This window comes from Balaenoptera musculus, chromosome 2 (genome assembly GCF_009873245.2).
Source record: "Balaenoptera musculus isolate JJ_BM4_2016_0621 chromosome 2, mBalMus1.pri.v3, whole genome shotgun sequence".
Classification (NCBI taxonomy): domain Eukaryota; kingdom Metazoa; phylum Chordata; class Mammalia; order Artiodactyla; family Balaenopteridae; genus Balaenoptera; species Balaenoptera musculus.
This window is the reverse complement of record NC_045786.1, coordinates 1616343-1636904: the sequence shown is the minus strand read 5'-3', so window position 1 is coordinate 1636904 and position 20562 is coordinate 1616343.

Sequence of the window (20562 nt, the reverse complement as noted above, 5' to 3'; positions counted from 1 at the left end):
AGAGATTACATTAGTCTTTCAGTATGCACTTTAGTTCACGAAACCACTGCTGTACAAGTCCTTGCATTAGGAACAGGTTGTAAATAATCTGCTGCTGAGCATTGATGCTCCTGTAATTCCTCCCCAAGCCACAGCCTCTCTGCTTAGCAAGGCGAGACATGAGGTCACCCAAGGTTTGGTTTCAGATGACCACTCCAGGTGACATCATATACACCAGCCCAAATTCCACGCCTTCTCCAGACTCGTGGACACGGTCAGCTCTTTGTGATGTGAGCAAGCCACTTTTCCCCCCCTTTCCTCCTGGAGCAGCCCTAAACCTTTACAGCCATTCCAGCAATCGCATCCCTCAGCCCATAACCAGAGAGGCCAGGGCAGAGCCTGTGCGCGTGATGGACCACGGGACAGCTCCTTTCCGATGCAGACACGGTCGGGAACACGATGCTGACGTGCCCGCATCCAGGTGGACCGTGTCACTCCCCGAGGAGTACTGCCGAGAACGGAACGGAGCCCGGAGACGGGATGCTCGCATGCCTTTTGACTGAAAGGAGGGGCCATCTGCTTCCTCTGCAGCAGCAGACGGGCTAATGACCCCCCAAGGAAATTTCAGATTCCCTTTCAGGATGGAAAAACCAAAGCATCACTTGAGCTCATCTATGTTGTCTTTTAATCATCTGCCAGATCAATAAACTACTTCTTGAGACTGGATTTTTCAAGACAGCGTCTGGTATAGATTCTCCACCTGGTAGGAAGCATGTTGGCTGAAGCAGGTCCAGACTTAGAGCAGGCTTTCCAGGCCAGCTGGCGGAGGTGCTGGGCCAGGCTTTCAACTCGCTTCTGCCCCGGAGGCGGAGGCTGTGGGTGAGAGGCCTCGAGGGCGTGGCCCCGAGTGTGCCCACACACAACGGGAAGCAGCCAAGGGCAGCAAGGATGCTTAGGGAGCAAGGTGGGCCTCCGGGAAGGGCGCTCCCCTCGGGAAGGTGGGGGTGGAGTCAGGCTCAGTCACCTTCTTGCACACGGCGACTACACTCCTCACACTTACGTCGCCCTTCTCCTGAGAAACACACGGGCTAGAGGCCGTTCGCCAGAACCCCTCAGGAGGAATGTTCTAATCCACAAAATGGGGCTGTTGACACCTGTCTCGTAGGATGGGTGCGTGAATCGAGTGACACCATGAGAGCACAAGCCTTCATTTTGGGATGTGGAAGATGGCACAGCAAACAGGAAACTCTCAGCCTCGCAAGCCTTTCTGAAAAAGCCACCTGAAGGGCTGGTGCTCAGCCAGGCTGCGTGGAGGGAAATCTCACCCCATCCACTCACTTTAGAACACCCTTCCCAATTTCTAAACCCCCAGGCTCCTTCGCTGGCCCTGAGCACCGGCTGGAATTCCATTTTCTTAATCAACACCTTAATTAATTCTCCTTTCTCTATAATGGTGACAGCCAGGATGGTCCTTTAGTGGAGACAAATACTGCAAAAGTTACAGTGTTGCCTGAAAATCCAACACATGAACATGACTAAACCATAAAATAAATATCGCTAAGACCAGTCGGGCTCTTATTTTCTCAAGGGAAAGACTTTGATATTAGCTTCATAATTTTTCACACCCATTCTTTTTGAGACTCTTACAGTGTCCCCACTGCGTTGATCCCCAGAGGATGCTCTTAGTCTGTTTCTACTGACAACCCAGCTCTGATTTTCTCAGTCACCACAACTTGGCTCTCTCAGCTCACCTGCCAATGAGCTATTAATTCCTAGAGACAGAGACATGAGGGGAGACACCTTTAAAAGGTGAGGAGAGAACAGTGCACAAAAGCCATCATGGTGAATGTTGCTTTGCTTGCAAAAACCAGAAATCAGAAATTTCAGGACAGAGAGGTCCTACGTGCTCAGCACGTACAGGTGACAAAAGTGAGTTCCGTCGGTGTGTCAGGATGTGGTGGGCAGACCACTGGGCTTGGGTCCAAAGACACAGGTGGTCTTATTTCTTTTGAGGTGCACACCAAGCATTTGGGATGAAATGATGGGATGTCTGTGAAATTACTTCAGCGAAACAAAAATAGACAAAGCACACCAGAAAAATACTAACAATGATTAAAGCTAGGGGATGGACACAGAGAGTATGATCTATTCTGTCTGCTCTTCTTATGTTTGAAAATTTTAATCATTAACAAAAAACCCCAGTGCTTGGATTCCCACTTTGATGTTGACATTTGTTGGCTAAGTCACACGAGTCAGTCATTCGACCTCTGGGCTTCCTTAGTTGTAAAATCAGGAATTAACTCTCATCACTGCTTTGAGGAATAAAGGAGTAACGCATAAAAATCCTCTGTCACGCTAAGGCGCTGCACGATTGTCAGTTGTCACTGATTAAAGTAGAAGGGAAACCAATCAGAGGCCGGATGACACTGCCGAGAAGAGGCTGCACTTCCCCTAAGCCACCTCCACCCACTAATGCTCCTAACAACTCCTCCCAGTTGCTTTTCTAACTGGAACACGGTGCAGGCCTCCAGAGGCAGGTTTGGATCTTTCCTGGGGGTGTGGTGACCTGGAGTTTATTCCTGGATCCATTCAGTGGCGTAACTGGGGCGGGAGAAAGGGCTGGGGGGAGAGCTTGCTTGCAGCTGGCTGGCAGCACGACGGAGGTGCTCTCTTATTTCACCGTTGATTTCAGGGCATCTGTTGCTCGCCACTTGCTCCCTTCATTTCTGCATGGACCACAAAACTCGAGAAGCGGAGTGGCATCAGAAGTTCCTTGTCGCCTCCTCTCTGGGTGACTGAAGCTGATGCAGGGTGATGCCAGCACCCTGGACCAGAGCATTCCCGGCCACGGGTGCACTCGGCCTGACTGCGCTGGGAAGTGAGAGAGGACGTGAGGTCTCACTCACTGCCTGTCTACCTTGGGCAGGTGAGGCTGGAAATCCTAATCCATAAAGTGAACTATTAGTACCTGTCGCCTAGGATGTCTGCGTGAATCAAGTGAGGTCATGACAGTACATCACGTTGTTTATGATGCGGTGGGTGTCAGAGCACACGGACAAGTCTCAGCCTTGGAAACCTTTCTGAAAGCTGATGCTTCCACCAAGTCGTGAGGAAGGGAAATGTCCCCCACCTGCTCTCCCAACAGCACCCCGTCCCCGTCAAATCCAGCTGTTCACCTGACTTTATCCCTTTCTCGCCGTTCCGACCCCCCTCCCCTCTGCCCTCCCTCCTATCAAAAGCTGTTCTTTACCAGCTGCCCGATTGAAATAAGTCTACAGGCTTCATTTTCCCTTTTCCTAGGGACACTTTGGTTTTACTGGGACCACAAATTAAGCCCCCAAAGGAGTGACGTTTCAAACCTGTGGGACATGCTGGGGGGAGGAGGATTGGCATGCTGCCCAGGGCAGGGCACACGGTGTGAGTTGGGACACGTTCGCCGAAGACCAGATGCTGGACACACAGGCGGCCCCAGACACAAGCTGGGTTCACTCTGGACGCACTTTGCGTCTTACTTGCCTGTCCGGCTCCTTGCTCAGCCCCGAAGTGATGTCCATTCTGGGTTAATCACTTCATCTTTAAAGGCCCAAGGTAGAAGGGATTTTTATTGATGAACCGTCACTACAGCTACAGATAGACCCTCACAGAGGCTGCCACTAAGTGACTTTTCTAATTAATTAGAAAATAATCAGAAATAAGTCGACTCAATATTTGGGTTCCTGTGACTTTCTCTCATGGGAGTCTTCCCAGGCTGGCATTTGAGAGACAGATGCCCTTTGTGACAGGCCCCCTTTGCTGACCTATTTGGGGCTGTATATTTGGAATCCAGCGTTCCCACCTACGTCAATGGAAAACTTGTGGGCAGATGGAGGGCGGGTGCACTGCACACCTACACGGGGCAGAAGTCTCCAAACAACAGCGCGGAGCCAAGAGCTTTGCTCCGAGAGAGGGATTTTATTGTCCGAGACCTTGGAATTCTACTCTTCAGTTTAGTGAGAGTGGCTAGATCTTTCTTAGTCTATTTTTATACGGACAGTAAATTTGTTTAAAAATATAAAAACTTGAAACGTAAATACTTATATCTCAAAGACATTTATGTCACAATTCCTAGGCCTCTGGAAGGGCAGGCGAATGCTGGCGGAAGGGTCCCCCCTGCCTGATGCATCACGGGGCCTGGAGGATTGATCCGCAAGGGTGTGAAGAAGGAGGAGGCGGTAACCCCTTTGCCCTGCACCTGAGACTCACCTGCGTTTTGAGTAGAGAGTCTCTGAGACTTACACGTGCATGTAAATATAGAAAACACACTTCTGAGGAGGCGACCTGTCACCACTGACCAGGTTTTCGCTGTTGCTTCCTTTGCGTTTTTCCCACCTCAGTTCTGGTCTCCATCGTGGGCTGGAATGGGACAGGTGGATGGCTTTCCAGGGAGCCCTGATGTCTGAGATAAGAGGAGAGCACTTCAGCTGGACTTTTCTTAGCTTCCGGTACAGTGTCCTTATTTGCTTTTATTTTTAACCAGTGTATCCTTTATTTAGAACATTTTTTATTAAATGCATGCAATTTCTTTGTGCCTCCATTTCCCCTGACTCGGGTAAAGTGAAATGTCCCTCGTCTTCAGCCTCCCAGCTTCAGGTAAATGGGCTTTTTCCTGGACACGAAGGGCAAAATAAAGTGGAAAATACTTATTTCTGGGCAAATACGTTGGAGGAGACGCTCCATCGAATGTACCCTGTATTTTGGGAGCACGAGTCCTCTTCGTCTTCTTTAATGGGGGGCTCGCTGCCTCCCGTTGTGTTTTCAGGGGCTCCTGACAAATGTCAGATTTAAATCCCACGTTATTACAGGCACTAGAGGTGGGGTATCTGCGAGAGGGTTTTGTGCTCCAGTGCGATGATTTGTTTGGGAAAGATGAGCTGAGATCTCCTCCCGTGAACATCCGTGGGATTCTACCTGAACCTCTTGTTGCACTGAGCATGCTCTACCCCATGATGGTGTAACTGACTATGGATGTCTTCCCTCCTCCTAGATTATAAGCTTCTGAAAGTAAGAGTCACATCAGGCTAACCTTTGCTTTTTCCTCCAGCACATTTCTCAGTTCTTGTCTTACAGTTTAGTCTAAAGAAGTGCTTTTTGCCAGAAAGAGCAGGCAATTGTTGTGGGTTTTTAAGGTCAAATTGTTTTATATCTATATTAAAAAAACACACACACAACTCTGCAGATATCGTTGTGGGATTCTTTGGCTACCTATGATACTTTTTTGTCTTCAGAAGCTAAATAATACAATATATAGAGAGATACAGAAATGGAAAAAATTAGAAATTGCTGCAGTCAGGATTGGAATATATTCACTGAAAGGACAGATGAGAAAAGCAGAAGAGAAAAATGGTTTTGGAACAGTTGGTCTACCAGTAATGAGGGAAGCAGACTTCATACGCTATGCTACAAAATATAATAAGACATGTACAAGAAGGTTCATAGCAGATTTATTTATAATAGCCCCAAACTGGAAATAACTCAAATATCCATCACCAGTAAAATGGATAAATAAATTGTGGTGTATTCACACAACAGAATACTGTTCAACAAATTAGAACAACCTACTGATACACAAAACAACACGGAGATAAAAACCCTGAGTGAGAGAAACCAAACATGAAAAGGGTATACACTGTAGGATGAAACTTCCAGAAGGTTCAAGAACAGTCAAAACGTATGTTTGGTGACAGACATCAGGAAGGGGGGGCAGTATTATGGGACCGGGGCATGATGGCTCCTTCTAGGATGCTAGAAATGTTTCATATTCTGATCTGGGTGATGTTTATATATGGAGAAAGTCACCAAATTCTACACTTAAGATTTATGCAAAAATATATCTACTTATGCACTCTATTATGTATATAATAATGCAATTTTTTAGAAGAAGTAAAGGGAAAAAGCACCGCTCTTTATTCAGTGCTTGCTGTGTGGCAGGTAAAGTGCTAAGCACATGAGGCTTTAAAAACATTAAGCGATTCGCCACGAGTCACAACCTCTGTGAGACATTTTTTTCTTTTTAACATCTTTATTGGAGTATAATTGCTTTACAATATTGTGTTAGTTTCTGCTTTATAACAAAGTGAATCAGTTATACATATACATATATCCCCATATCCCCTCCCTCTTGTGTCTCCCTCCCACCCTCCCTATCCCACCCCTGTAGGTGGTCACAAAGCACAGAGCTGATCTCCCTGTGCTATGCAGCTGCTTCCCACTAGCTATCTATTTTATGTTTGGTAGTGTAAGACTCAAACCCATATCTCCGTGCTCGGCGGTCCCCGCTCTCCGGCCTGAGAGCTAATCGTCGTTTTGCTGGGACGTGGCCTTTTCCCCTTTTCCGCTGGCGGGTCCTCCAAGCAGAGCAGGTAGGCCTGTGGAAGCGGCAGCATCTTTGCCCTAAGTTGTCTATTTATTAACAAGAAACCTCTGTTGCAGTATTAACGGAGTTGTTAAGACATTTCCCTTGCTGTTGGTTATGTCAAAGGCCTTGCCAAGCCTCAGGGACAGTGGCCTGATTGTTGAAGGGAGGAGCTTATCTGGAGGAACAGTGAGTGGAGTTTTCAACAAGGCAGGGAGGGAGGAACAGAAAACGCATTCTTTCTGGGATTTCTTCATATTTGAAGTTCATTCTGGCCGGGTGCTCTTTTGGGGAAAGAAAACCTCAAATGAGCCTTCAGATCACATTTCCCCTCCATCTGCTGTTCTCTTCATTTGTCTCAATTCTTTCAGTTTCATTTGTTAGAGTTATGAAGTTAAACTTACACACCTGAAGAGTTATTTACATTTAGTGAATGGGCATGACTATTCTAATATTTATTAATGGGGGTTCAACTATATGAACCACGACACTCATATATTCCCATGAAATGGAAGAAAAGAGAAACCCACCCCTGGCTCATGGTCTGTGTAACCCTGACCCCCATGTCTCTGCTTCATGTTGTACAAAGACCTTGTTTCCACTGCCCGCCATCTTGTGTGCTGGAGAACTTCTGGAATCCCGCTCTCAGGAAATTCTGAGAGGAGATTCCTACCTGGTCCTCCTCCAAACAGCACCACTGACAAGTCACTGAGGACTCCATCTAGCTAAGCAGGTCCTGAAGAAGTTCCACTGCCTTCTTTTCAAGTTCTGAAATCTGACTCAATAGACAGGAGACCAGAGGGCATGGCTATAAGGCCTTCAATCACTTACTTAGAGTGTAACCCTGGGCAAGGCCCTCGGCTTCTATGAGCTCCCTGAGATTTTAGCTACAAAATGGTATGATATCTAGGTGTACACCAGAGAGCTAATTCGCCTAGGAGAGTGCTTTGCACTTGGAGGAAACTCACTAAGTAATGACTCTAATGATGGGTGATTTAATACAAGTAGCTGAGCGTCTGAGTCTTTCCCTGCCCCCAGCACAGGTAAAATGTGACTAAGGCTTCAGTGCCGCATACCTACTTAGTGACTTTATTTTCTTTACTCAGTGTAAATTGGGGCTGCAAAGGACTAGAATTCAAACTCTGCCATTTTCCAAAGATCAGCTAAATGTAGGATTTTTAAATGAGTCCTCATTGGAAATGGACACCCTTAATAAAGGTGACCAAAATCCCAATTTTCCAAAGCCTGAACTGGTTGGTGTTGATCGTAGACTCAAATCGTCTTTTCAGACACAAAGTCAGTGATGCAGGAGCACGTGGTACAGCCGGGCTGTCTTCCCAATACCCGGGTCCGGCTTGGCCACTGGGATCCTAACGGGATACTCCTTCCCTATCCAGGCTGGGCGCCGCCGTTTCTGCACTGTCTCGATCGCTGGCTTTTTGGTTCTGCATTCTCCCTCTCCTTTCTCCCTTTTCGTCTTATATTCACTGTTCCACCCCCCCACCCCCACCCCATTCTCTCTCTAAGCAATTACTTCCATTTCTAAGCATACCGGAGCTCGTCACCCAGATCAGTCCCATGTGCCAGGGGGCACCTCATCGGGAGGGACCAGCTTTTGTCGTGGCGTCTCGGGCACCACTTTGCTGTCATTGCCAGGGAGTGCCTGTCACTAGGCTGTGTTTACGCAAACCAACTGGCTTAGGAGGGAAATGTTTAATTTAGTCGAACTCCAGGCTATCGTATAAACGACTTTAGTCAAACAGCAAGTTGTTTTCAAACTGCATAAGTGGGAGGGACCTCAGAGAAAGCCAGGTCGGAGGGGCTCGTTTTGCAGAGAAAGCACCAGCGAACTCAACACAACACGGCAGCAGCCCACGTTTAGCAATAACTACTCTGCGACAGGCACGTGGTCGAGGGGCTGGTGTCGAAACGTCAGCCAGGCGGGGGAACCTAAGTCCGGTTCTCTGCATGCTCTTTCCCAGGTAACAGTTTAAGAGTCAGGGAGAAGCCTCTCCAAACCGTCCATTCCCGGCGGAGGGGACTCCACGGCTGTGACACTCCTGGCCCTGCCCCCCCTTGCTAACCCGGTCCCCGGGACAGTGGGGTGTCTTCTCTGACTGGGAAGGGTGGCTGGGTGGGCTCACCTCCGCCCTTGCTCCCGGGGGGCGTGCAGCCAGCACTCTGCTGGGAGCAAGAGTCCTCCACCTCGCCCCCCAATGGCTCTGCCCCGGCCCCCTCCAGCACGCATGTCTGCGGACCCTCTAGGTCTGGGCTTCAGAAGCCCATCCCTGGCGGATGCACAAGCAGGCTGTCCTCTTCCCACAGTGAGGCATCCTCTGAGCGTGTGTCTGGAACAGTCAATTGCCAGGCATCTCGAAGGTCACGAGCTAGAGTTAGCAGAGGATCTACAGTTTCAGTGGTCTCTCCCTCCTCTGAATTACTATTCTTTGAAAAATAAGTTTTTAAACATAAGCCCTCAATTCTATGCCAAGCCGCAGAGTTCTATTTAGCATTCTGGGGTAGTTATTTTAATTTATTTTTACCTCGTACTCTCGAGCATGCAATCAGGAGCATAGCACCGAAAATTGTGCGTTACTCTCTCATGACAGATGTGACTAAAAGGACATGAAATATTTCTTTAAATCTTCCTTTTATAGACTCAATGACTGTTTTTCTTTACAATAATCATATTTGTTTCAAGATGACGCCATCCCTCAAAATATATTTTAAAACACCTCTTGGAATTTCCAGGAGCCTGTTTATAAGCTGACACAAGAAAAAGAGGATCACTATTTTATTATCCCATTTTTTTCAGTAGATGAAACTTTCATAGCTTTTTTGATTACCTCTTTCCCAGATCAAGTACAACCTCAAATTTTTTTAAAGATTTTTTAAAACTCATTCTTCAGTCTCTAAAAGTAATTTTCAAGGGATCCACACATATGTTCTGAGGAAACCTTTATTGTATATGTAGGTTTAGGGATTTTGATGTTAAAATACAAGTCCCATGGCCTTGGAGATGAATTTCATAAACTTCACAGACTCTCTTCCAATCGTCATGCCAGAAGCAATTTCATTTGTCATGAATTTCTGGTTCTGACTACTTTACTTAAAGAAAGATTAGGGAAGCAAGCCACAGAGCAGGTCACTTGGAAGTTAAGGGAATGAATCTTAAATAAGTTGAGAAGAAGCCCAGGATATTTAAGTCAATGCTATGGGACACTTTTGACACTTAGTACGTTGCTCTGCATTTAACAGGAATGAGATGGGAGGATGGAAGGCAGTGATCAGTAAATTGGGGACCACTGGACCTTCTTTATGCCAGGCCCTGTTTACCGTTGTGCAGGTTGTGCACTGCACAACATCACAGTGGATGGGACCTCCCAGAGCTGTACAGACAACAGCTATAGCAGCAACCCTGGGTTGTCTGCACAACAACCTCCAAGTAAACTCAAACTGAGAGAGATGTGTGATGACAATGGAAACTCTAGAAGCAGCAGGGCCTAGTTAGAAAACTTCCTTCATCAAAAAAGTCAGAAAAATTCTTTGAGTTTGACAGTTTAAATGAAAGTGTAACAGGGGACCTGGCTGTGTGATTGCCATAGCTCAGGGGTTCAGAGCCTGGGCTTGCGGATCCCACAGGCTTGATTTTGATTTTTGACTCTGCCACTTGGTAGCCGTGTGACCTTGGGTGAGTTACATACATTCTCATCAGTAAAAATAAATATTGAAGAGCAGTGGAAAATACCCAGCAGGGCTGCTGTGAAGATCAAAAAAGACAATGTCTGCAGAGTACTTGAAAGTGCGCCTGACACAACACAACTGTTTAATAAATATAACCTGGTTTTATTATCACAAGTTGGAGAATCCACTAACTTCCCGGTGCAAAGCCCCTCGGCTCAGAGCCCAGGAACCCACCAGCATGAGCTGTCTCCAGGCTACTGGTGGCCCCTCCTGAGATTCCATTTTTCATGAGGCACTTTTAGGAGTACATTAAAAAATCATCTCCTTGGTGGCGGTAGGACCAGAAAATTATTGGGTGGGCCAAAAAGTGCCTTCGGTTTTTTTAAGTAAAAATAAGACACATTTTTCATTTTTACCAAGAACTTTATTGAACAATGTATTCACCCTTTTGTTCCACTACCTTCTGCCATTTTTCAGGAAATTTCATAATTCCATCTTCCCAAAACTTTTTATCTTTTTGAGCAAAGAACTGTTCCAGGTGCCTTTTACAGCCTTTCAGGGAATTGAAATTTTTTCCATTAAGAGAACTTTGTAAAGACCGAAATAAATGGAAATCCGAAGGTGCAATGTCTGGTGAATACAGCAGATGAATCAGAACTTCCCAGCCAAGCTGTAACAGTTTTTGCCTGGTCATCAAAGAAACATGCGGTTTTGCGTTATCCTGTTGGAAGATTATGCGTTTTCTGTTGACTGATTCTGGACGCTTTTCGTCGAGTGCTGCTTTCAGTTGGTCTAATTGGGAGCAGTACTTGGAATCAATCGTTTCGTTTTCTGGAAGGAGCTCATAATAGAGGACTCCCTTCCAATCCCACCATATATACAACATCACCTTCTCTGGATGAAGACCAGCCTTTGTTGTGGTTGGTGGTGGTTCATTGCGCTTGCCCCACCATCTCTTCCGTTCCACATTATTGTACAGTATCCACTTTTCATCGCCCATCACAGTTTGTTTTAAAAACGGAACATTTTCATTACGTTCCAGTAGAGAATCTAATGTGGAAATATGGTCAAGAAGGTTTTCTTCGCTTAACTTATGTGGAAGCCAAACATCAAAGCGACTGACATAACCAAGCTGGTGCAAATGATTTTCAACGCTTGATTTGGATATTTTGAGTATGTTGGCTGTCTCTCGCGTGGTATAACGTTGATTGTTTCTCAGTTATTGTTTCGATTGATTGTATCAACTTCAACTGGTCTGCCTGACACGTTTGATCAGTCACAGCACCTTCTCCGTACACTGCACAAATCTTTTCATGCGTTTCAGTTGCAATTTTACCTTTCTTGAAATAATAAAGCATAATATGTTGAAAATGTTGCTTTTTTCTCCCATCTTCAATATTAAAATGGCTACACAAAAATTCACCAACTTTGATGTCTTTTTTTAAAATGCACTCTGATATGGCAGCTGTCACATACAATCTAACAAAATTGTTTCCAATGAAGCTAAAGACAACTAAGTGCTACTAGAGCCATCTTACAGAAAAAAATGAACGAATCTTTTGGCCCACCCAATATATAGCTTGTGGTAACACAAATGTCAACACAGAATAGAACAAAATATCCAACCCTCCCAGTGGTCAGCATGGTGAGCAGGGGACATGAAACTCACCTCAGTCCCGCCTGGAATCTGAAGACTTCCTGCATGACTCAGATGATGGCCTTTGCTTTCTGATTATTCAGATATCACCAGGGGCCCCTCAGAAAACTAGAAAAATGAGGTCACCAGGGTTGAGGGATTGGGGACTGGAGAGAAGAGACATAAAAGTATCTTATCAACATGTCTTGCCTCGGCAGCCAGAAGATTTGTTTGAGCAGTGAGATAATATTTATTCTGCATGCCACTGACCAAGTTCAGCCTTTGATCTATTTCTCCACTGTAGATTTCTTTTTTTCAAATTTAATTACTTCTGCCTAGAGGGTAACAAACATGTAATGCACTTGGTGGTAGATTCAGAAAGAATTCAGAACATTAAATATCTCCATGGGACTCTGAATCCCTCCATCCTGGTCCCAGGGTTTCCTCTGTGGAATCACCTGTCCATCGTTTGGACAAAAGGGTAGCATTCCACTGGGCCCCAGTGAACCTCCTTCCAAGCCAGGATTGTTCTGTATCAAGCACACGAGTGAGGGCAGTCTAGCTAAATCCAGATCATCATTGCAATGATTAAACATTAAACATGTTTAATGATACACCCTATTTAACCCAATGTATCCAAAATATAATGTTTTCATATAATCAATGTAAAAATTATTATCAATAATATATTAATGGTATGTAGTTCATGATAATATATTCATGATATTATTTACATTTAGGGGGAATTTAATCTTTGAAGTCCAGTGTGTATTTTATACTTACAGCTCGTTTCAAGTGACTAGTGCCTACTATATTGGACCGGGCAGTTATAGATGAATAAATGGAGACTTAGGGATTAAAATTTCTTCTTGCCTGACATCATGCAGCCAAGGCTTTGCAGATGAAATTCAAGCAGGTCGTCAGTCTGACATGTAGGCATACACAGATCATGACTGTACGTTATTTTTAGGCTCCTGCTGAAATAAGCTTTATCTCAAGAAGGTATTTTTGTGTTTCAGTTTCCTAAATGTGTTTCTGGATATGTTGGACATGGGAAAGTGATGGAGATAGGGCCTGAAGTAACTGAGATCTCTCAGCCAGGAAGCCTGGTGCTGGCGGCTGGTATGTCCTGATCCACTTATCTCAAGAGCCAAATGCCCTGCAGGCTTGAGAGGAGCATAAGGAACTCCCTTTGGAAGCACACCAGACAGAATATGTTTAAAAGGTAAGGACCTGCAGGAACACAGAGGCACGTGCCTTGGAGTTGCTAGGCAGGCACGGAGGCCTTCAGCAAGCTGCCGGAGAAGTTGTCAGCGTCAAGCAGTAGGAGCCAGGGTACCTGGTCTTACGTAGGTTCAAGTGCGATGCTGTTCTGTGCAGCCCTCAGGGCATCACCTGCCTTTCCACGATCCTTCCACCCACTGGCCAGGGTGCATGGCAAGAACAGTTATCCCCTTGGGAACAGAAGCAGGGGAGCCAGAACCCCGTGTCTTATTTTTACTCTTATAGGCTCAGCATGACCTTGAAAAGCTACTCTAACTTTCTGTGCTTTCGTTTTTTTCACTTGCAGAATGGGACCAGCAACACACCTCATAGGATGGTTGTGGTAATGATTATTGCTGCAACTACTGCGACTACTGTTACTTCTATTAGTCAACGGTGTGCCAGCTCTGTATCAGATACTGCAAAGTTCCTGGCCTTTAGTAAACTCTTAAAACATATTTTATCGATAAAGCTGTGCTAGGAGCTGGCATGGAACTAAGCAGGTCAAGAGAGCTCCAGCTTCACCTTCAACTTGAAGTTTCTCTGTGGATTTCAAACGTGGTCCCTGCCAAGCACTTTCCTGGAAGATAAAATACTGGAGGATGGGATCAGCACACTGGCTCACGGCACAGTCGACAGTCGGTCAGCTCCCTGTCTGTCAGAGCTCAGGCCTCCATTGCAGATGCTGGATGGGGATCCTTTGGGCCACCATTGCATGGCCCCCTCTCCTGCTAGCTCAGCCAAGGATGTTGGGATTTTTCCAAAGGAAGAAGGAGATTCAGTTCCTGCTCTGTCTTAGTTATACATTGATGGGTAACAAATTACCCCCATAATAAATAAATTAAAAACATATATTGTCTCCGAGATTTTGTGGCTCAGGAACTCTGGTGTGGTTTAGCTGGGTCCCCTCCCAAGGATGCCTTATCTCAAGACTCGGCAGGGAGGGATCCACTTCCGGTTCAGTCCCTTGGGGGCCGAGGCTGGAGGCTTCTCCACGGGGCAGCTCAGCACAGGACAGCTGCTTCATCAGATGAGCTGGGAAGGGAAAGGAAGAGGGCACAAAATGGGAGGCATAGTCCTTTGTAACCTGCCTTAGTCCGTTTGGGCTACTATAACAAAATGTCCTAGACTCAGTGGCTTATAAACAACAAAACATTTATTTCTCCCAGTACTGGCGACTGGAAAGTCCAAGATCAAGGTGAGGGCAGATTCAGTGTCTAGGGAGGGCCCACTTGCTCGATGACAGCCGTCTTCTCTCTGTGTCCTCACAGGGTGGGAGGGGCCAGGGAGCTCTGCATGGCCTCTTTTATCAGGGCACTAATCCCATTCACGAGGGCTCCACCCTCATGACCTCATCGCCTCCCAAACAACATTACGTCGATTAGGGATGAGGAGTCAATATATGAGTTCTCTCCATAGCATAAGCTAATCTCAGAAGTGACATCCATCACCTTTGTGTTGTCTATTCACTGGAAGTGAGTCTCTAGGTCTGGCCCTACCCCAAGGGAGGAGATGACACAGGGGCATGAGTGCTGGGATCTCTGGGAGCCTCTCAGAAGTTGCCCATCACGCGCACCCTCGCCATTTTTTCTCGTTGTTTCCTGTCTGCAGAGGAAGGCGGAGCTGTTCCCTGGAGAGTCCACGGGAGCTGTGGAGAAGAGTGCCCATGGAGGTGGACGGCGGCGACTCTGCCCTGCACGCAGGCAGCCGGGACCGGCCGCCGAGAGGCTGCTGCCTTGCGAGCCTCTGTAGACACTGAGCGCAGGCACGGCAGCCCTGGCCACGAGCTGTAGGAGGTGCAGGAAGGTGAGCTACCGAGTGCACCGGGGACCCGGGAGCCCTGGAGGGAGAGCCCGGGGCAGACCCTTCTGTCCCACGAGGGGTGGCTCCCGGGGGTGCTGATGCTTCCTGCAGTGAAGACGAGGGCAGTGAACGCCCGCCGACCGCGGGGAGCCGGAGAGGAGGGGATGGCGTGCCAAGGACCCTGGTGACCGGCTGAGAATCGACACGGGGCACCAGAGAGACGCTGAAGGAGCGGAGCAGAAGACCTGGAGGTGATTCACACTCACACACACACACCCACGCACACCCACTCAGTCACACACACACACACACAATCACAGTCACACAAACTCACACTCACACCCACTCACTCACACACACTCACTCACACAAAGTCACACTCGCACACACACTCACACCCACTCAGTCACACACACTCACACACACAATCACAGCCACACAAACTCACACTCGCACCCACTCAGTCATACACAATCATGCACTTACACTCACACAAACTCACACTCACACATAGTCACACACTCAGTCACGCACACTCATACACACACAATCCCACTCACACACACACGTGAACACAGGTTGTCACTGCAATTTGGGGTGTTGATGTAACACAGTATCAGTTACTCCCAGGCTGGTCAAGGTGCCTGGGAGTTGGTTTTCACCAGGCAGGGAGGAAAAAGCAGAGCCCCGTCCAGCAGGAGCAGGTAAGCTAACCAAATACCCTCACTCGGGCTTTGCTCTCAGGCCTGGAGCTTTGCTGACCGCTGGCCCAGCACTGTGCTCCCCTCCTGCTGGCATGGCTCCTGGTGAAGTCAGCCCCTCAAAGGTGCATGAAAAAGGCAACACGGAATTCCAAAGGAAATACCACAGCAGTTACAGCATGTGTCCTAAGATCTCTGAAACTGTTTTGGTTATTTGCGTGGCTTATTGGTCACGTAGACCCATACATCTTTCTAAAACATTTTCTCAACCGTATTTTGGGTTTAAGGCTGGGCTCAAAGACTCCAGGTGGAGACAAATCAGCCACACTGCTACGTGGGCAAGAGTCTTCCTTCACGGCCAGAATCTGGGGAAAACCACGTGTTTCTGGTGTCAGACAGACCTGCTTTCAAATCCTTGCTCTACAGCTTCTCATGTGCTTCTCTGAGCAGATGACTTATGCCTCTCTGACGCGGTTCCTTCTCAGCAGAGTGACCGAGACACTTGTATTGATAGTTTAGTTGATGGTCAAGGGCTCAGGTTCTCGGGTTACACTTGCTCGGCTGTTCTGGCTCCATGACTTAGAGCTGTGTGACCTCTAAGCTTCAGTTTCCTCTCCTATTAAAGGAGCATAATTGTCTTTCTTTCTGGCTTACTTCACTTAGTAAGATAATCTCTAGTTGCATCCATGTTGCTGCAAGTGGCATTATTTCATTCTTTTTTATGGCTGAGTAGTATCCCATTGTGTATATGTACCACATCTTCTTTAGGATGGATAAACAACAAGGTCCTATTGTATAGCACAGGGAACTATATTCAACATCCTGTGATAAAACATAATGGAAAAGAATATATAAAAAAAAAGAAGGTTTATAGGTGTATAACTGAGTCACTTTATAGAAGAGATTGGCACAGCAATGTAAATCAACTAGATTTCAATGTTAAAAAGCAAAAAAAAAAGGAGCATAATTGTCCTAATGGGCTAAGTTTGTGGCTGGACCCAGGGGATCGCATGCATAAAGCACTAGACACAGCTCCAGGCATACGGCAGGCGCTCAGCAGACATTAGGTCCTGTAGACACCAATGATGCATCTTATACAAAGGAAATGCTCCTGAAATTGAATCCTTCCCTCCCTCTGCTGTCCTCACTGTACCCCAGTGTAACCAACATCTCTAGTTCCAGGCCAAGCCAGAGGCTCACCTGTCCCACTCCTCATTTTATCCCTGGGTGCTGTCCCAACTTCCTTACCCATCAACTAAGAATTGGTCCAGTCCTGCTCCCCAGAAGGTAAGATCCTCCCACAGAGACCTTTTAGGCAGCAACTGGAACCTGGAGATGCTATTCCCTCTGTTCTGGTAAGGTGATGGAGAGCAAAGTATCTTAGAGTTATACACCTGGAAGGAGTGGGCATCAGTGATGATCTCCAAGGAGATAGAAGCCAAAGCCCTGGGATGGAGCGGTGCATCCAGAGTTGGTCCCACCAGCAAGATGCTGCCGCCTCTGGGCTGTATCCAGAGTTAGTCAGCGACTCCGTCCTGCTGACTGGGAAATCTGAGGGCATCGTGTCATGCTAATGTTGTTAAAACAAACCCCGAACCTAAAAAGCTTGCTGTGGAGTCCAAGGAGAAATAGCTCAAATTATTTATTTATTATAAAATAACTAGTCCCACATGCTAAGAGTTACTTTTTAAGATTTCAGAATTAGGCAAGACCTAGTAATATATCTCCTTCATTATCGACATCAATGGAAGGTTTATTATTTTAAATCAAGGTGTGTTTTGTTTGGGAAGCCCTGTCTAGCACGCACGGAGTTTTACACCAGCAAACCTGGTGTTGTCTGACCCTGACAGAGAGGGTTTGGGAGGCAGCGTCAGCACTGATGGGCGAGGCCAGGACGCACAGGGGACGGGCCAACCTCTTCATCAGTGGGTCTTAGGGCCTCTCTCGCCCTGAGGGGGACTCAGCTCTCCAGGTAACGTTCTGAGCTAGCCCATGACTTTGGTCTCATATGGGTGTGACCTGCAAGGTAGGTACCGCCATTCCCAGAGCCTGGGCTCCCTGCATCGTCTCGGGCGATGAGAACAAATCGTCCATCGTGACCTGTCTGAAACTCAGCTGCCTGGGGGAGCCAAGACCACAGAATGTTGCCCGCAAGCAGGTTCAGGAAAAGACTCTCCTATGTCCTGCCTTCCCTCTGGGGCTCGGGAGGTGCCCTGTAATGGACCTTGCAAAGTTCTGATGTCAGAGTTCAGTGCTTTCCTTCTCCAAATGAGTAGTATTCAGACAGCATGGAAAGATATTTCTCAAAAAGATTAACATTTTACTTCCCAGTGATAACTACTGTTAACATTTTGCATATTCTTATGGACTGCACGCACACAATTTAACAAAAGGGAAATTTTACTGTTTACTCCTTTAGTAATCATTTTTTTCTCTTATACTATGAGCATCTTTACAAAACAATGTCATTACTTTTAATGACTGCCTGGAATTCCTTTGCTGTTTTTTTGATGGATAACCTCTTTAGGTTGTTTTCAGATTTTTTTTGTTTTAATAAAAAGTGCTATAATGGCTGAATATCCTTTTAGACACATTCTTGTAATTTTTCTTGGGTCAAAGGGCAAGACATTTAAACTTTTCATACATTGCCACACATTACCCTCTGGAGTGGTTATAGACATTTCTACTCTCACCAATCATAGGATTTTTTAAAAATGACATTATAACAGGATGAAAGGAACAGGTGGTCTCCACCCACAGTGAGATGAAGATTCTTCTCCAGCTCCTTAATTCTTCATCTGAGTCTTCCTTAAACCTCACCTCCAACTTAGAAATCCGGCAAGACTTGGAGGAATCAAGATAGAAAGAATGACCATAACTTGAGCAATGAATACATAACTCCTCACCATACATGGAAATTAACGGGAAAACAGTATCAGAGTGAGAAAAACAATAAAATAAACAAGCAAACAAAAAGGGATGAAGAGAGATTTTATACAAATGATCGTTCTCTTTGTTCTGTTTTAAAATTAGGTACTCCGAAGACAGAAACTTTATCATAAACTAACACTCCTGTTCAGTCATCCCTCTTAATGTCTTGTCTTGGAGGTTCTGGATAATATTGTGATAATCCAGTCAGCTTTACACAATCTGATTTTCTAACGTACCACAAACATTTGACCTTGTGGGCAATACCCGGGAATTCCTTTGAGAATTTGAATAATGGTCAGAAAATTAGAATTCCAGAAAAAGGATTCAATCAATAGATAAGGAGAATAATAACCAAAAGAACTTCCTTTTCTTCAAAATAATTACGTTCAAAAGAGGTCAATTTTTGTCTGTCTATGAGCACAGGAAGGTTTTGATAATAGTAACAAATACGTTGCCTGAGATTTGCCTACAATTTTTACTTCACAAATCATATTCCCATGGACTTAAGATGAATACAAAAGGACCCTGGGAAGCTCTTTACATTTAGATAAGTAGGAAAATGCCATTCCTATGATAAAGGACTCAGGACTTCCTTTTAGGGGCAAAGCTGCTGGTCTTGATGGGACCCCTTGGAGCCCAAGTGAGTGCAGAGATAGGGGCAGTATCTTCTGCTTCCACAAGTGTTATGGGAGATTGGAGAGCATTTCCCTGCTGAGGGAAGGTTCTCCAGATTTCGTGGGAGGACCCCATTACCAGGCAGCTCAAAGTTCCCTGAGTGCTGACCTCCCTGGGCTTAATGATGCCCCCCAAATACTCACACCTATTGGGGAATCACCTGATCAATTCCAGCCTACAAAGATGCCAGGGGGTTCTCCCAGCGACAGACAAACGTAGAGAGAGAGATTCCCATGTACATTCTGTCCTTATCAGCACAGGGTAAGTGCAGGTCGGAAACAACTTTTCTCTTTGCATCTCTTCCTCCTCTGTCCTTTGGGGTAGATGAGCCCGTCATCCTAATCAGAGGCACCTCTGTTTTTAACATCAGTCACATGGAGCCAGAATCCCACCCCTCGTCACCTCCCCCATCACAGATCCCCCTTCAGCCCTTCACCTCACATAGCCCCCCCCCCACCGCTTCTCCCTCCTTCTCTTCAGATTTCTAGAAGCCAGTTCCAGAGAACCTCAGCAAGTCCATGCATGTGTCAACAAACATCCATTTATTCTCGCTATGTTCCAGGCACTGTGCTAGACCCTGGGGACAGTCTCTTTTCTCAAGACGAGCTAGTTTGGGAGATAAATACATATGAAAATAATTTTATTATAGTTACCAGTAGACGTGGGCTGACATGTCATGTTTTTACCCTATGGGTGCCAGCATTCCTGAGGAGAGTTTGTTTCAGCTTTTCCTGATCGGAAATACTGTGCTGTATTTCTCCATATAGCCAGATGAAGTGTTTGAACTGTATCTTGTAGGTAATAGGGAGTGAATGACAGGTCATATCTTAGGCATGGACCTTTCTGGTGGGGTACACTGGATGTATTTGAGGAGGATGAAACTGGGTGCAGGAGGATACATTGGAAGCCCGTGGCACTAATCCTCCTGGGAGAGGATCTGTACCTACGTGAGCGTATTGGCTGTCACGAGAGGGAGCAGATTTGAGATGGATTCAGGAGGTGAATCAAAGCGCTCAGTGGCTGGCTAGCAATGTGGTGGCACAAAGCAGGTGGAATGAAGCGTGAAGAGTGAAGTTTACCTGCGGCCAGGTGATGCAACCAGGCATGCTGCTGCCACAACTTGAGATAGAAAATCTGGAGCGAGTACAAACTGAGGGGCAGTTTTGGGTGTGCCGAGTTTGACATGCTAATCGCTACCAAAAGGAAAACATCACAAGGCAGTGGTACTTAGGAGTCTGCAGCTCAGGGGGTGAGATGTGTGGGAGAAATCTGGACTTACCCATCCTGTATATGTGAATGACTCCCAAGGCTGGGAATTAGGTGCCCTCAGCCCAAGGAAGAGTACAGAGTGAAGGCAGAGCTAAGGACCACCCCCCTGAGAACACCACTGTTGAAAGGAGTGGGGGAGAAAGAGGTACCAACAGAGGAAAAGAAGATGAAAGCAAGTTCAGCAAGTGCAGGGCCCCTGAGGGAACTCAAGACAGCATTTCCAGAAGCGG